The following is a 7446-nucleotide window of genomic DNA, read 5'->3' on the forward strand; positions in this document are numbered from 1 at the left end:
GAGGGAATGTATTTCAACTGAGCCTCACCAACCTCCCGTTGCAGCCACATGCGTCGTCGGTCTAAGCTCTTCGCAAACCTCTTCGTTTGGCTCCTGACGAGCAGCCGGTGTCTCGCACCCTCGGAAGCGGGAGTGGCGGTCGTCTTTTCATACTACGCAGCCGCAGAAGATGGAGGCAGACGTTGCCCTTCGGAATTCGGAGGAGTTTCAGAAGCAGTTTCCAAGATCCACTGTGCTTCCCTGTGCATGCAGTCTGCCTGCAAGGGATACGCTTTGCAAGGTTAGTTGATGTTTGGACTGAATACAGCGCACTGATCTGCCATTGCCACTCATGAGCTGGATTCAAACTAATTATTCTTGTTTTCAGGTTTAATGGTCGCTCGTGAGTGGCACTTATGATCAACGATTCGTTGAATAGAATTAAAGTAATAATTTCTTATGCCAACTGTGTAGATAAACTCTGATTAAATGTGATAATAAGTAGAATTTGATCACCATATGCAAAATCTATGTAAATCTATGTAATGATGGCATCATAAGTTACATTTAGGATATCTCCATTAGGTATAAGGTCCACACCAGGCCTCCCAAACTTCTTGTCTATCCACTGTTAAAAAAAAAAAAAAAAAAAAAAAAAAAAAAAAAAAAAAAAATTATTCTAATCGGAAATTCTCCGTAAAAATATGCTGTTCTCGTCCGTATTTCAGTGTTACAGGCGACCGTAATTCTATATTACTTTGTTATCATATTTTACGGGCTGGTGACCGTAATATCCCTCTTTTATGTCAATATATCCCTTTTTAATACAGTAAATGTCTGGCAACATTTATTACAGGATTTTTAACGTTTTATTTACGGCATATTTTTGACAGTATATTTAGTAGAACGCCTGGTATAAGGCCGGATTAATTTCACCCAACTAAACAATCTTAATAAACAGAAATGAAACGTTATTGTTCACATATTGATTTCTAGCATAGAAAGAGAACAGCTATTTTATTTTTACCTCCGCCAGGGAGGTTAGAAAATACAGTCGGTGTGTCTGCCTGTGGATAGGATGACATCAAAACTACGAGACCTGTTTTGACGAAATTTTCAGCACAGATAGATTCCTAAGTCATGTGCGAACCCATCAAAGTTTGGAGATGGTCCGGACCTGGATTCTAGATCCGGATACGGATTCTAGATCCGGATTTGCCTTTTTTCGCCTTCTACAGTGAGCATATGAAAAGGGGGATGTAATGTCCGTAGATTTTAGTTAAAGGTTATAATATATTTATATGAAAAGGGGGATGTAATGTCCGTAGATTTTAGTTAACGGTTACAGTATATTTATATGAAAAAGAGAGTGTACTGTCCGTAGATTTTAGTTAAATGTTAAAGTAAATTCATCCACGGTCAACATGTGAAAAAAGACGCGTTTTGTCCGTAGACTTGAGTAAAATGTTGGAAATATTCATTGGCGGAGGTCTGAAAACCCTGGTTGTTTTTGTCCGATATACTTATATGAAAAAGGGGAGTGTACTGTCCGTAGATTTTAGTTTAAATGTTATAGCAAATTCATCCACGGTCAACATGTGAAAAAAGACGTGTTTCGTCCGTAGACTTGAGTAAAATGATGGAAATATTCATTGGCGGAGGTCTGGAAACCTTGGTTGCTTTTGTCTGATGTATAAAATCAATGGTTGGGTTATAGATTTGTTTCTTTTACGAAGGAGAGCTACGTGATTTTGTGAAATTGCTAGTGAATTAATTTATTTGTCACTATTTACTCAACTACCTGCCTTATTGGAGTATACCTATTTGAGGCGATTATGATTATTTGCAAATTAAACATTTGCTGTAGCAAACATATAACGGCATTGAGAGAGAGAGAGAGAGAGAGAGAGAGAGAGAGAGAGAGAGAGAGAGAGAGAGAGAGAGAGAGAGAGAGAGAGAGAGAGAGAGAGAGAGAGAGAGAGAGAGAGAGAGAGAGTTCTCTTTTACTAATAAAAATGAGATCTTTTCAAGATGGCTTTCAGTGCAGAGGCTGAATGTGCCCTGTCTTTCTTCCTTTGTCAACTATCACAATGAAAGTCGATACTTACTGTATTTTACCGGAATGGAAATTAATCTCGATATCTTACAGAAGGCAAATGTGCCATCTCTGGGTCCTTGGCAGCACCTTCTATTGGAGCCAATTCGGTGAGGTTTCGCCGAGTCAATTACTTGTCGAACACAATAAACATCGCCAGAGGGAAGACGACTACCAGTGTGGCACACTGGACTTCGTGAGTACTGGACGAAATGTATCATTGCAAATAATCCTGTTCCAGCCTTAGTCTAGATCCTGTATAGCAACACTATTAGGGGTATTTACATCGATCTGTTGAGACATTCCAAAGTTCCCAAAGTTTCTTATGAATTTATGTAATGGTGCAGAGAATAAATGAACTATGGTAGGCGATATAGGTTTACTTGACAGCATATTATGAAAGTGTAACAGTTTTCCCACAACTTCCCTCTGCCAACTGCAGACCCATTGATCTGGTTGGAGATTTGGCTGTGGATGGAGACGACAGTTCCTCCAACTACTTCCACTCTGACCCTTATACGAACAATCCCTGGTGGGTTCTGGATCTCGGCGACAACCATCTAGTGAAGGAAGTTCACGTCATGCCAGACGGTAGTGGAAACCACGCCAAGCAGTTTACTGAAGTTGAGGTATGTTTCAAGGATTGGAAGTTTACATGTGCCAATCCCATAATTTAAAAACCACCCAGAACTGAATAGTTTACTAGTCTAGAACGACATCCCTCCCCCCATTTGGTAATGGATTCTTCAGTAGCACCGTCGTAATCAGCTAAAATTGAGGCAATGCCACAGAAGCGATCCATTGCTTTTGATGTGAAGTGACGACGGCAGTACGATAAGAGATAAGGGAAATTCGAGGTGCCTCTGTAAAGGCATATCCTAGTCTACAGATCTGGCCAAAGACTATATTAATTCAGATATCTTTGCATACTATTTTAGTTAGTTAACTATATAATACAAGGCTCAACCTCAATTTTAGGCCGTTTTTGAAACCACATGTCGTTTTGATCACGACCTATTTTGTTTTGTATGTTGGGTCTCCAGGACGTATAACAAAAGCGCAATGGTGTGTGAATTTCCTCTGACCCCAAGACCGACGTCTTGGATCCTTATGTTTCTTAAATGCTTCATACTCTAGTCACCTACAAAATGATCGATACATAACTTCCTTAACGTTCAAACTACCCAAAGGCATGAGTCTGAATATTCAGTTCCCTGCCTATTTCAACATTGTAACCATTTGCTAATATTTAGAAAATATAATACAGCATCATTAACGTAATAAATATTGTAGTTTCTGTGATATGAATAAAATTCTTTAATGTTAAATTGTTGCAAGTCTAATATATATAGAATAGGTGCCAAAATTTCCTTAACATTCTACGTGAGTACTATGATTTCTCTTAATTGGACGATCACCTTATTTCTTTCCTTTCAGATCCGCATTGGCAAAGAGCCAGTAAGCGACGGGGTGTTTTCCTCCTGAGACCTGCTGGTCTTTTACACGGGACCCCCAACTGGCGTCAGGGAATACTTGAAGTTCTCTGCTGACGACTCAATTCCAGGCTTGTGTGGACGTTACGTCAGCATCCAGAAGATCGGTGTCAGCCCTAATATCTACTTCGCTTTCAATGAAGTTAAGGTTTTTGTTTTGGAAGATGATATGTGAAGTCTTCTTGCAGATCTTGGATAGTAATTGAAACCACTGAGGGAAATGATATTTTCAAAATTACAAATGTCCCTCGAAATTTTAACATTACAATCGGTCGCATGAATAAGATATATTAGTAAATTGATATGAAAGAAAGGTTTTCATCGAATAGTAGGCCAATAGGCGTTAAACGAGATAATAGTAAAGTAGCAAACAGAAAAAAAAAAATATTTATAATATTAACTTGTACCGTCTCAGTTCTAACAAGCAGTACATGAATCTGACGTGCATGTCAGTCGCGTCGGTCACTATCAATCTTTCATGATTACCTATAATCTGTTTTATTATTATTATTACTATTATTATTATTATTATTATTATTATTATTATTATTATTCAGGTTGAGTTAAAAGTAATGGCTGCATCGGCAGAGTTTATTTTCTTATCCAATTTTTCTATTTTCCGGATAATTCTCTTCTCTAGAGCGCTGCAATCAGCCAGCAGACTTGAAAAATTCATCATTATTCATCATTATTCATTATTATTATTATGTTTACAGCAATGTGTAAAATATAGAAATCCACTTTTGGTGGCATTTGTGGATTACGAAAAGGCCTTTGATAATGTGCACCGGCCAATTTTGTGGAGAGTCCTGCGTTATCATGAAGTTCCTCTTGAATATTTAAATTTGATTAAGTCTGTTCATGAGCATAGCAAGTGTAAAGTTAATGTTAATGGAGTCCTATCAAATGAATTTCCAGTAAACCGTACAGGACTCCAAGGGAATGTGTTGTCACCTGTGTTGTTTATCCTCCTCGTGGATTTTGTAATGCATAGAAAAGCTGGGGATGGTGAAAGAGGATTGAACTGAATTGATAATAGGAAATTAGCTGACCTAGAGTATGCTGATGACGCTGTCCTTATTAGCAGAAGACCACAGGACTTGCAAAGCCTGCTTACCAGAATACATGATATATCACATGAGGTTAGGCTCAAGATGAAAGAGATGGTGAGAACGGAATATGCAATGGAAGATTAAATATCATTGGGAGGAGAAAGGATCAATGAGGTGGAATCATGTAAATATTTAGGGACTATGATCTCCAATACAGGATCTTTAGAATTTGAGTTTATTGAAAGATTGAAAAAAGCAGATCAGACAATGGCTAGGTTAAGTAAAATTTGGAAATCAAATCGCCTGAAATTACATATAAAAACTAGGATATATATCATTTTAATGAGATCGGCGTTACTGCGTGGACATGAGTCGTGGTACAACGATGAAACAATATCCAACAGATTTTGTAGATTTGAGAACAAAGACCTCAGAAGAATATTGGGAGTTAAATGGCAGGACAGGATTAGAAATGAAACTATAATAGAGATTACCCAAGTCCACGTGGATGAGATCATGATGAAGGGTAGATGAAGATGGTTTGGGGATGCTCTTCGCACTCCCTAAGAGAGATTAGTTCACTAAACTTTCAACTGGGCTCCACAAAGCACTAGAAGAGTCGGAAGACCTAGGCCTTCATGGCCGAGTACTATGAAACGTGAAATATGAGATGATGGATGGAGACATATTGATTTAAAAGTTCAAGATAGTGATTACTGGTGAAATCTAACCGAGGCCCTTTGCGACAATAGACGTGGGAGTAGATGATGACGATGATGATTATGTTTACATGAATCAGCTGGGAGAAGGTGGTGGGAAATCACGATGCTTGTGGGCGGACCTAGTTAAAGATTTTTGGCTACACCCAGTTGTTTCCCATAATTCCCTGTCACTGTTTAAGATAGTTTAGGAAGATTTCACCTGTGGATAATATAACTATACGAGTCTTCATCGGCTAGATCAGCTGACCAGCAAGTGTTTGCAAAATGTGTTTTTCTATACATTGTCTTTGCTGTCTATTTAAGGACCTTTTAAAATGCGTACTGTAGAAATTCTATGTAACTTGAATAAATAAATTTATGAGTCCAGCAAGGGATGTCTGTACGCATTGTCTTTACCTATATATTAATAAGGTAAATCAAGAAAATTTACGAAATTGTCTGAGAATGATTTTATGTTTTTGTAGACAGTAGGACTTCGGCCATGTTTTTGTGGATAATATTTGGTAAATGAAAATCCGATAAAGATATAACAAAAAGAAATGTGTCTTTCTCTGCTGTGTATTATATAAGGTATATGGGTTCTTCATGAGAAGGGGGTGGGGGAAGTGTGGGACAGAGGTAGATGGAGAACGCTGGCCAGAAACATCGACCCCACATATAGGTGGGAAAAGATGCAGACAAAGAAGAAGATGGGTTCTTCATAAAGGTTGTAGATGGTTTTCAGCTGGACGCAAAGAGTCACAATGAACCTCACTTCACTTGGACATCTATAAGACGTATGTTACTGATGATGGTTAGAAGCAGTCTTTCAAATATTATTATTATTATTATTATTATTATTATCATCACTCGACTGAAATCAACCTAAGCTAGCCTCCTGGTTAGTCCAGTGGTAACGTGTTCGCCTCGCAGCCGCATGGCAGCAAATTGGTCCCAGCCCTGGATCGTGAATTTAAGCTGTTCTCTGGGAAGGTCACTGCTGTGGTTGGGCACCACAGCGGGGTGTTGGGCTTGACAGGCTGACGTTCTGGTGAGTATCTATTCTAATGAAACTGGAACTGAAACCATACACATTTACTTTTACTCAAACCCAACTTAACCTAACCTAATTATTAGTTTTTAAACTAACTCAGTTGAGTTTGCATACAAATACATCTTGACTCGACTAAGATAAACTCAAATTGATTTGTCAAAAAACAGGAATTTGTCAGAATTAAAATTACTTATTTCATTAGAACAAAAATCTGCATTATAGATCAGAAAAAATAGGTCAGAGTATCCTGTTTTTTTACTGGTGTAGGAAATAGTGTTTGCAAGAGAAGGAAATTGCAAGTAATTGTGAACAAGAATAAGATACCATTTCTGAGTGTTGTCTCTTGTATTGCAAGATTGGAACTTTGTTGCCATTTCAAGTTTCAATAATTACTGTTGGGAGAGCTCAGCTGGGATATATAGGTGTGTCAGAAAATTACTGCTAAAAATTTGCATTAAAAAACGGTTAATGTCTGCCAACCTTTATTCCCGGACTTTTACCGTTTTAAAAACGGATATATTGACGTAAAGGAGTGATATTACGGTTAACAACCCGTAAAAGATAATAGAAAATTAGGGTAAAATTACGCCTATATTTTACTGAAATGTGACTGAGAACAGTATATTTTTACGGAGAATTTCTGATTAATATTACGGTTTTTTAAACAGTGTATGTCTGACATTTCATAAGATTCTGAGAGTTTCTCTGTTTTTAAGATTTTGAAGTGTTCAAATAATTCAATTTTCTATGTAGAGCAAATTCCATTCGTAATTTATCTTTTTATCATGTAGATATTTTCTGTTATATTAATGCCTTACGAATTTATTCTCACGAGCTCTGTAAAAGTTGAATTCGACTCATAAGGCTGGATAGGTGAATGGCTAAATGACTTCCAAGGATAGGTTAATGGAATAAGGCATCAGAAACTAGGAGCCTTACTAAAGCCTTGAAACATTAGCTAGTTACAACTCAAAAAGCTATGGAAAGAGTAATGATAAGAAAAACACTATGAGACAGGAAAATAGCAACATAGATACAAGAAAAAATTACAGTTGACGATATTCATGTAAGA

General features: G+C 37.6%; 1 pseudogene; it reads left to right on the top strand.

Annotated features, from left to right (window-relative positions):
• LOC137634715 (uncharacterized) overlaps positions 1-3930 on the top strand; it is an 18451-nt pseudogene extending 14521 nt beyond the window's left edge.
• Positions 3931-7446: the final 3516 nt, after the last annotated feature.

This window comes from Palaemon carinicauda, chromosome 3, assembly GCF_036898095.1.
Source record: "Palaemon carinicauda isolate YSFRI2023 chromosome 3, ASM3689809v2, whole genome shotgun sequence".
Classification (NCBI taxonomy): Eukaryota; Metazoa; Arthropoda; class Malacostraca; order Decapoda; family Palaemonidae; genus Palaemon; species Palaemon carinicauda.